The sequence below is a fragment of the Triticum dicoccoides genome, chromosome 1A (genome assembly GCF_002162155.2).
Source record: "Triticum dicoccoides isolate Atlit2015 ecotype Zavitan chromosome 1A, WEW_v2.0, whole genome shotgun sequence".
Lineage (NCBI taxonomy): Eukaryota > Viridiplantae > Streptophyta > Magnoliopsida > Poales > Poaceae > Triticum > Triticum dicoccoides.
This window is the reverse complement of record NC_041380.1, coordinates 153,375,104-153,386,066: the sequence shown is the minus strand read 5'-3', so window position 1 is coordinate 153,386,066 and position 10,963 is coordinate 153,375,104.

The window sequence follows — 10,963 nt, the reverse complement described above, 5'->3', positions numbered from 1 at the left end:
ATATTCTTTCTTTCAATTTGTTCAACCACGCAAGGTTCTTTGGTTTTACTCATTGGTCAAGGAAGCAACTTATTTTTACCTCTTCCCCTTCCTCTTCCGTTTTCTCCGGTGCCATCCCTAGGATCTCGGGTCGAGATCCTCTTGTAGTGGTGGAGTGTTGTGACGCCCTGAGACCTTTGCGCCAGGTGTCTTCCAGTTATTCGCTGTCTTTGCCATGTCATTTGCTTGCGTATTGCATCTTGTCATGTCATCATTTGCATTGCATCTTCATGTTTTAAAAACTTGCATTCGTCCGGGTTCCCCCAGTTCCGTCCATTGTCCGTTCTGAGCCCAGACACACTTGCACGCGCCCGCGGCACGTCCAAAATATTAGTTTTAAGTGGCCGGGAAAATGTTCTCGGAATGGGTTGAAAGTTGGCAGCGGTGTTGTTATTTTGTCAGTAGGCCGTCTGTCAAGTTTCATCGCATTCGGAGTCCGTTTGACGCCCCAACGGATAACTATAGCGACATTATAGTCAGTCAAATCGTCAGACGTTTTCGGTCTCGGGAAACAGTCGTCGGGTCTCTCTCTTCTCTTCTCTTGGCCCAAGGCTTTGTGCACAGCCCACTACCTACCGGCAAGCCCAATCTAACCTCTCTCGTCAGCCCGCGACCCTCCTCGCGCGCGCGTCCGAAAGCTGTCCCGGACCCGACCAGGGCAGTCGTCACCGTTGGGTCCGGATCATCCCCTAACATCTATAAAACATCTCCATTTTATTATTTGGACTCCCTAAGATTTTTATTTCGCGATCGTCCGATTCCAATCAAAGGGACCGAGGTAGCCCGTAACATAATCTGTGATGTATATATAGTCCACCCTTAGTCATTTGGACAAACCCTAAAATCTAGGGACTTTGTCTCGTCGAGCTGCCACCACCTAGCGCATCTTCTTTGGGATCCCATCACCCCAATCCAGCGCCTCCACTATTTTGTTTTCTTTTCCGATCCAATCTCCTCCGCCTCCACTCTCTTCCATCCAGCCGCCCGTCCCCGCAACAGAGCAAGCCGCGGCCACTCCTACACAGCCTCGTGCACGAGTGCCCAAGCCCTTGATCCAGTCCAGGAGTACGCCGTCGTGGATGCCATGGACTCACCCGTGCGCCTCCTCCCTCCGCCGCGTCATCAGCGACACACGAGCTCGATCGGGAGAGGATCTCCCGATCATGGGCGCCTCTGCCTCATTTCTGACCATCGCCGATGCTGCCGGCATCCACCACCCGGGGCACCAGCACCCGTGCGCCTCCTCGCTTTCTCCATCCATGGAGACGAGCTCCTTGAACCAAGGCCATGCCCCTGGTTCCTTCCCTCTTCCTCGAGCTCTCTCTCTCTGTCGCTCAATCCCTCTATGTTGTCTTGTCCTGCAGGATGTCATGGATGCACGAGCTCGGTCCTCGCTTGCTCGCGCCTTCATGTTCGACACTCGTCGCCTCCGACCAATAGCAGGGAACCGACGCCGCCCCTGAGCTCCACCCGCACCGTTGTTTCCTGGATCCGGCGCCGGCCAGCCGGATCCGACCCGTCTGCACCTCGCCGGCCTTCCCTGGAGCCCGCTGCCGCTCGAGTCCGCCGCTGCATCCTCTTCTTCCCCTGCGCTGCGTCCTCTTCTTCCCCCTGCATCAAGAGGAGCATAGTGCCGCGTTGCAGTCGCGTTGACCGCAGCCTCCCAAGGCCCATGCCAGATCCGGCCTCTCGAGTCGGCCCACTCCTACACTGAACCGGGCCAAAGCCCATGGGTGAGGCCACCCCTAGCACCTCCTTTTTTTTGTACGGTTTGGGCCATGCAGTTTCGGCCCGATAAGTTTTTTTCCTGGTCTAGATGATTTGTCTAATTTTTTTTTAGAGAGCGCTGTTCTGTAGAAAACCCCCCAAGCATTATGCATTTCATAACTCACAAACGGTGCATCATATTAAAACAAATTATATATGTAAAATGCTTAGAATTTTGTGTAGATTAATAGTATGCAACTTTCATCCATGTTTAAAATGTTTAAAATGCTGTTTGTATAAATTTGCTCCAATGCCATGTTAAAATGTTTTATTTCATAACTAAATAACCGTAACTCTGTTTTTAATAAACTTTATATGTAAATGGGGTGCAGAAATGCCTAGTTTAACATGGTGCACTTTTCTTACATGTTTAACAACTCTAAAATATTGTTTAGGGCAGAACAGTACCAACTTTGAAATATGCATATGAGGATTTACAAGAATTTTTGTTCGTTGTTTCCGGCCTCATTTAAACTTCCCTAGGTAGGTAGTTTTGTTATGCTTCACCTCTTGCCATGCTAACCAACATTTAATATTGTTGAGTACTTAAACGGGAGAGAACTAAATAATTATTGTGGTGTCGTCAATATGCAACTCGTTGCATATTGAGCTCCACTTAATTTGTAGGATTGTTTGTGCATTTTTGCCATGCCATGTTTCTTTAAACCGGACATGCATCATACTGGGTTGCTCATCATGCCATGTTTATGTGATGGTTGTTTACCATGTTGTTTGCTTCTTTCCAGTGTTGCTTCTTCTGGTTAGTTCCGATAACGTCGCGTTTGTGAGGATTCATTCGACTAAGTCTGTTGCTTTTCTAAGTGTTGGTCCGAACCTGTCAGCCGCCAGTGGCCACCAGGGGCAACTCTGGGCTGGCCTACCAGAAGTTTGGACAATCTGGTGTTGCCCTGAGAACGAGTTATGTGCAGCTCCTATCAGGATGCCGGCACATCGGGCGGCTTTGCTAGTCTTGTTTTACCATTGTCGAAATGTCTTGTAACCGGGATTCCGAGTCGGATCGGGTCTTCCTGGGAGAAGCAATATCCTTCGTTGACCGTGAGAGCTTGTGATGGGCTAAGTTGGGACACCCGTGCAGGGTTTTGAACTTTTGAAAGCCGTGCCCGCGGTTATGGGCAGATGGGAATTTGTTAATATCCGATTGTAGAGAAGTTGACACTTAACTTAATTAAAATGCATCAACCACGTGTGTAGCCGTGATGGTCTCTTTCCGGCGGAGTCCGGGAAGTGAACACGGTTCTTGTGTTATGCTGGAACGTAAGTAGTTTCGGGATCACTTCTTGATCACTTCTAGTTCACGACCGTGCTTTGCTTCTCTTCTCGCTCTTATTTGTGTATGTTAACCACCATATATGCTTAGTGCTTCCTGCAGCTCCACCTCATTACCCTATCCTACCCATAAGCTTAAATAGTCTTGATCTCGCGGGTGTGAGATTGCTGAGTCCTTGTGGCTCATAGATACTTCCAAACAGTTGCAGGTGCCGATGATACCAGTGCAGATGACGCAACTGAGCTCAAGTGGGAGCTCGACGAAGATCGTGTTTGTTGTGTTGTTTCGTTTCCAGTTGATCAGTAGTGGAGCCCAGTCGGGACAATCAGGGATCTAGCACTTGGGGTTGACTTTCTTTTATTTGGTTCCATAGTCGGACCTTGATTGTATTATGGATTATGTATGTTGTATTTATGTATTGTGTGAAGTGGCGATTGTAAGCCAACTCTTTATCCCTTTCTTATTTAGTGCATGGGATGTGTAAAGATTACCCCCCCTTGCGACATACCTACCACGCGGTTATGCCTCTAAGTCGTGCTCTGACAGTGGGGGATATAGCCGCATCATGGGTGTTACACTTGCACTACACGGTGTTTGAAAAACGGATGACCAAGACACAGTCTTTCAGAAGCATTAATTCTAACCCTGGGTAGACCGTACCAACCTAAATCCCCTACATCTGCTAGTCTACCACTTTAAGAGGTCATACAACTTACTCCACTATGCCAGAGCCCATAATGGCTTGTGGCTACACACGGAAGTTACTAGCATGAATAATTTGATGATCCCTTTGAGCCTGGGTGGCGGACCATAGGATGATCACACGGGTAATCCGGGATATCCTAGGACAACACTGGATTCTGCAGTTGCCCACAAGCAATCCACCCAGATGTGTATTAAAGTTGCCACCTTAAGTTGAACCATTAATTAACAACTCACATCTGTCATGGATACTCTCAAACCCAATCCACGTCTACGAGCATAGCATAGCAGTATAAACATAACATAGAAGTGACTCCCAAGGGTTTGATAATAAAACAGGTAATAGGTTCTACCTCATCATCTACTTCCCAAACCCACATGTTAAGGGATCCTACTCATGCAGTGTGTGAGGGTTGAAACTAATGCATAAAAACTAGGTAATAAAGGGGTATGATCAAAGTGTTTCTTTCCTTGCTGATGATCCGCAAAACCTAAAGACTCGTAGTAGCATGCTTCGCACTCCGAGTGTTCTATCGCAAACAAACAATAGCATACATAAGCAATCAAGCAAAGATGCACGGGGAAAACTCAAATAAACAGATCTAACTAGAAAATTCAACTGAAGAACTCTGGTTTGCAAAAAGAAACAAATCAAACGGAGCAACGAAACTCAAACTACGAAAGAAACAAGATCTGATTACTAATCTGGACTAAAGTCAAATTTTATAGAACCAAAATCTTGTTCAAGTTGGTTAAACAGAAAGAGGGCTTCGAGAAGAAGATCTAGGTGCTTGTTTCACCTGATTCGGATAAACGAGCGAACAGTTATACTAGATTGAAGATTAGGGCAGAAATCACGATCGAAAATAATCGCGGAAAAACCCTGGAAAAAGAAAAGTTATGAACAGGCTAACGAACGAACGTTCGCTGTCTGCGGCTAACGGGTGAACGACGTTCGTTAAAATGAATGTACGGACAAACATCCGCTATTTAACTAAACCAAGAAAAACCGAATAGAAACCGATCTAGTAAAAAAAACAACTAGGGTTTTAAAAACCGAACGGTTTTCTTGTGAAAACCGGCGGCGGCGGCGCGGCTTTACCTCTGGCGAGGTCGGCGGTGTGCGGCGGCGCGGCGACGGTGGCCAGACGGTGGCGCTCTAGGGTTTCGGGGGTGGGGCGCGGCTTGGGCTGGGGCTCGGGTCGCGGGGTCCTGGTTTATAATGCCCCCGGCCGGAGGTTTCTGGCTCGGGTACGACCCGATAAGTCGGTTACTTTAAAAAAATCCTGACGTAGAAAAACAATTAAAAGAAATACTAAACGGACTCCAAAAATCCTGAAATAAATTTTCACGATCCTCTAATAATATTGCAGACAAAGTGAACATTTATTTGGACCTCTAATGCAATTGTGAAAAAAACATTTTTTTCCTAATTCAAATAAAATTGCAATAAGATCCAAATAAAAACCTTAATTGATTTTAATATTTTTTCTCCAATATTCATTTTATTTTGGAAAAGTCATATTATCTCCTCTCATATACTTTATTATGGAATATTTTTGGAGAGAAAAATAATTAAAACCAAATGATCCTCTTTTCAAAATTTCAGAACACTCAAATATGAAAATATCGAAATTCCCAACTCTCTCCACGGGTCCTTGAGTTGCTTAGAATTTCAAGGATTCGCGAGACAAAAATGCAATGAAATATGTTATGCATGAATGACTTGTGTATAACATTCCAAATTGAAAATTTGGGATGTTACATTATGACACGCTTCATCATTGTCATATTGCCTTGCATTATCATGTAGTTGACATCGTATTTGTGGAAAAGCCACCATGCATAATTTATCATACATGTCACTCTTGATTTATTGCCCTTCCCGGTACACTGCCGGAGGCGTTCATATAGAGTCATATTTTGTTCTAGTATCGAGTTGTAATCATTGAGTTGTAAATAAATAGAAGTGTGATGATGATCATTAATAGAGCATTGTCCCAAATAAAAAAAGGGGTGGAAAGGCCAAAAAAGGCCCAAAAAGAAGAGACACAAAAAGGGACAATGCTACTATGCTTTTTTCCACACTTGTGCTTCAAAGCAGCACCATGATCTTTATGATAGAGAGTCGCTTGTTTGTCACTTTCATATACTAGTGGGAATTTTTCATTATAGAACTTGGCTTGTATATTCCGACAATGGGCTTCCTCAAATGCCCTAGGTCTTCATCAGCAAGCAAGTTGGATGCACACACACTTAGTTTATTTTGTTGACCTTTCATACATTTATAGCTCTAGTGCATCTGTTGCATGGCAATCCCTACTCCTTGCATTGACATCAATTGATGGGCATCTCCCTAGCCCATTTATTAGCCGCGTCGACGTGAGACTTTCTCCTTTTTTGTCTTCTCCACATAACCCCCATCTTCATATTCTATTCCACCCATAGTGCTATATCCATGGCTCACGCTCATGTATTGCGTGAAAATTGAAAAAAGTTTGAGATTACTAAAGTATGAAACAATTGATTCGGTTGTCATCGGGGTTGTGCATGATGAGATCATTCTTGTGTGACGAAATGGAGCATGACCAAACTATATGATTCTGTAGGGATGAACTTTTTTGGCCATGTTATTTTGGGAAAACATGATTGCTTAGTTAGTATGCTTGAAGTATTATTATTTTTATGTCAATATTAAACTTTTGTCTTGAATCTCTCGGATCTAAATATTCATGCCACAATAAATAAGATTACATTGAGAATTACGCTAGGTAGCATTCCACATCAAAAATTCTGTTTTTATCATTTACCTACTCAAGGACAAGCAGGAATTAAGCTTGGGGATGCTTGATACGTCTCCAACATATCTATAATTTTTGATTGTTCCATGCTATTATATTATCTGTTTTGGATGTTTAATGGGCTTTATTATACACCTACTAACCCAAGGCCCAGTGCAAATTGTTTGTTTTTTTGCCTATTTTAGTGTTTCGCAGAAAAGGAATATCAAACGGAATCCAAATGGAATGAAACCTTCGGGATTTTGGAACAAACGTGATCCAGGGGACTTGGAGTATACGTCAAGAAAGGAGCGAGGAGGCCACGAGGCAGGGAGGCGCGCCCCCCAACCTCGTGGGCCCCTTGCTGCTCCACCGACCTACTTCTTCCTCCTATATATATATCCATATACCCCAAAAACATCCAGGAGCACCACGAACCCTATTTCCACCGCCGCAACCTTCTGTACACAAGGGATCCCATCTTGGGGCCTTTTCCAGAGCTCCGCCAGATGGGGAATCGATCATGGAGGGCTTCTACATCAACACCATAGCCTCTCCGATGATGTGTGAGTAGTTTACCATAGACCTTCGGGTCCATAGTTATTAGTTAGATGTCTTCTTCGCTCTCTTTGGATCTCAATACAAAGTTCTCCTCAATCTTCTAGGAGATCTATTTGATGTAATTCTTTTTGCGGTGTGTTTATCGATATCCAATGAACTGTGGGTTTATGATCAAGTTTATCTATGAACAATATTTGATTCTTCTCTGAAATCTTTTATGTGTGATTTTTTATCTTTGCAAGTCTCTTCGAATTATTAGTTTGGTTTGGCCTACTAGATTGATCTTTCCTGCAATGGGAGAAGTGCTTAGCTTTGGGTTCAATCTTGCGGTGTCCTTTCCCAGCGACAACAGGGGCAGCAAGGCACTTATTGTATTGCTGCCATCAAGGATAAAAAGATGGGGTTTATATCATATTGCTTGAGTTTATCCCTCTCCATCATGTCATCTTGCCTAATGTGTTACTCTGTTTTTATGAACTTAATACTCTAGATACATGCTGGATAGTGGTCGATGTGTGGAGTAATAGTAGTAGATGCAGAATCGTTTTGGTCTACTTGTCGCGGACGTGATGCCTATATACATGATCATGCCTAGATATTCTCATAATTATGCACTTTTCTATCAATTGCTCGACAGTAATGTGTTCACCCACCGTGATACTTATGCTATCTTGAGAGAAGCCACTAGTGAAACCTATGGCCCCCGGGTCCATCTTTTATCATCTAAGTTTCCAATCTATTTTACTTTGCAATCTTTACTTTCAATCTATATCATAAAAATACCAAAAAAAATTATCTTATTATCTCCATCAGATCTCACTCTCGTAAGTGACCGTGAAGGGATTGACAACCCCTTTATCGCGTTGGTTGCGAGGTTCTTATTTGTTTGTGTAGGTACGATGGACTTGCATGTAGTCTCCTACTGGATTGATTCCTTGGTTCTCAAAAACTGAGGGAAATACTTACGCTACTTTGCTGCATCACCCTTTCCTCTTCAAGGGAAAACCAACGCAGTGCTCAAGAGGTAGCACGTGCGCGTCCGAAACTACCTCGAACCCGACCCGCTCGGTCATAACCGTTGGATTCGGATCATCCCCAAACATCCCTAAAATATCTTAGGTTCATTGTTTGGGTTTCCTATCCTATTTATTCTGGACCGTCTGATTACGATCGAAAGGACCGAATACCCTACACCTAGTCCCCTACCTATATAATCAGTCCAAACCCAAACTTCTAGGGAGATGTCCTATCCCTGCCGCCACTCTCTTGGGATCCATCCCGCAGCCACCTGGTCTCCCCTGCCACCCAGTCCCGTCGATCCATCCATCCATCGATCACCACCAACCAGAGCTCCCCTCGATCCAACTCCACCTCACCAACTGCCTCCTCGATCATCTACCCGATCTCCTCCCGCAACTCGCCGTCAACCTCGACCCCGCCTTGTCGTCCGGCTGACAACGGCAACCGGACCCTCACCGGAGATGAGTCTTGACAGCCCTGCTCCTTTCCCCTCCTGCTTCTCTTTCTCTCTCGTATCACATCTTCCCTCTCTCTCTCTCAGGAACCTCTTCTGCGGCCCATCGCCATGGAGGGCCACAGGAGCTCCGCCGCAAGCCCCAAGCCGCACGCCGCCACCAAGGAACCGCCGGATGTGGCCTCTACCCGGATCTGGCATCACTAGCCCTGGATTCGCTCCTCCTCCGCCCGGTTCGAGCAAGCACCGGCGTCCTGCTGTTTTGCTTCAACGTCAGAGCTCCCGCAAGCCATCCTCGACGCCGGTCCTCGTCCGCAGCACCCCGGCCTCGCGTGCCTCCTGAACTCCTCCCGCACGAGCATCACGAACGAAGGATCTCCATGCCATGGCCGACGACCTCCTCTCAAGCCCGGCGCCGCCAAGCTGCTTCCTCGCGAGATCCGCCTTCCCGCCGACGACCACGACCACCAGCGCCTCAGCAAGCCGCTACCGCTGAGCCTCTGCATCGAGCCGCTGCATCCCTCTGTTCGTCTCGAGCACAAGTCCCGCTCACTCCACCCGCGCCCGTTGACCGCGTCGTTACCTCCAGATCCGGCCCAGTCAGCGCCTCCTCAGCTGGCCTGCCTCCACCTCCTCACCGATGGCCCAAGGCCCAGGGTGGGTAGCCCCCAGCCTTTTCCCTCTGTTGGGCTTCCAGTCCAGATTTGGCCCAGAGTCTTTTTTCAGGCTCTGCGATTTAGCTATTATCCCAGGATTTACAGATTTGCAGAAAAACCCCCTAGTGTTCATCCATCTAATAATTTAATAACCGTGCATCAGATTAAAAAGTTTTGAACATGTAAAATGCTTAGAATTTCATCTAGTCTCAGAATATGCCACTTCCATCATTGTTAAAAATGTTTAAAATGTTTTTTCATTAAATTTGCTCATATGCCATGTTAAAATGATTTATTTTCATAATTAAATCACCGTAGCTACGAATTAAATAAACTTTATATGTAAATGGGGTGAAAAAATGCATAGATCAACATGGTGGCATTACTTTGCATGTTTAACAACTCTAAAATATGGTTTAGGGCAGAATAGTACCAAATTCAAAATATGCATATGGAAATTTTCCAGAATTGTTGTTTGTTGTTCCAGCCTCATTTAAACTTGCCGAAATAGTTAGTTTACTTATGCTTCACATCTTGCCATGTGTAACAACATTTAATATTCATGGATACAAAAACGAGAGCGAACTAAATACTTGCATGTGGTGTTTCATCAATATGCAACTCGTTGCATATTGATCTCCACTTAACTTGTTGTTTGTTACACTTTGCCATGCCATGACTCATTAAACCGGACATGCATCATACTTGGTTGTGCATCATGCCATATTTATGCTTTTTGGTTTACCATGTTGTTTTGTTTTTCCGGTATTGCTTCCTCTTGATAGTTCCGGTAATGTTGCGATTGTGAGGATCCGTTCGACTATGTTGGTTCATCTACTTCATGGTTCTGTTCTTCTTCCTAGCGTTATTTCAGGTAAGATGACCATCACCTTGGATCTCACTACTATCTTTGATATGTTAGTTGTCTCGATGCTATGGTTATGTCGTGCTACCTACCATTTGTTTATCATGCCTCCCCAAATTGCCATGATAGCCTCTAACCCTTTTCCACCATCCTAGCAAACCGCTGTTTGGCTATGTTACCGCTTTGCTCAGCCCCTCTTATAGCGTTGCTAGTTGCAGGTGCAGTTGCAGGTTGTTCCATGTTGGGACATGGATAACATGGATATCTTCGGATATTACAATATCTCTTACTTAATTAATGCATCTATACACATGGTAAAGGGTGGAAGGCTCGGCCTTTTTCCTGGTATTTTGTTCCACAATTGCCGCCCTAGTTTCCGTCATATCGGTGTTATGTTCCTTGATTTTTGCGTCCCTAACACGGTGAAGGTTTATGGGCCCCTCTTGACAGTTCGCTTTGAATAAAACTCTTCCAGCAAGGCCCAACCTTGGTTTTACTATTTGCCTAATAACAACTAAAACTTGCGTCGGGACTCTCTGGACCCCCAGGACTTAATCAACCCCCCGGGCCAGTGCTCCTCATGAGTGTTAGTCCAAAATGACAGTAGCCGGGGCCACCAATGGGTGTGCCAGCTGGAAACTTAGCCAAACTGATTGTGTCCTGAGACGAGATACGCACGGCTACTATCAGGGCGTGTCGGCACGTCAGGAGGTCTTGCTGGACTTGTTTTACCATTGTCGAAAATGTCTTGTGCACCGTGATTCCGAGTCTGATCGGAGGGTCCTGAGATGGAGGATTGTCTCCACGGATCGTGAGCTTGTCATGGGCTAA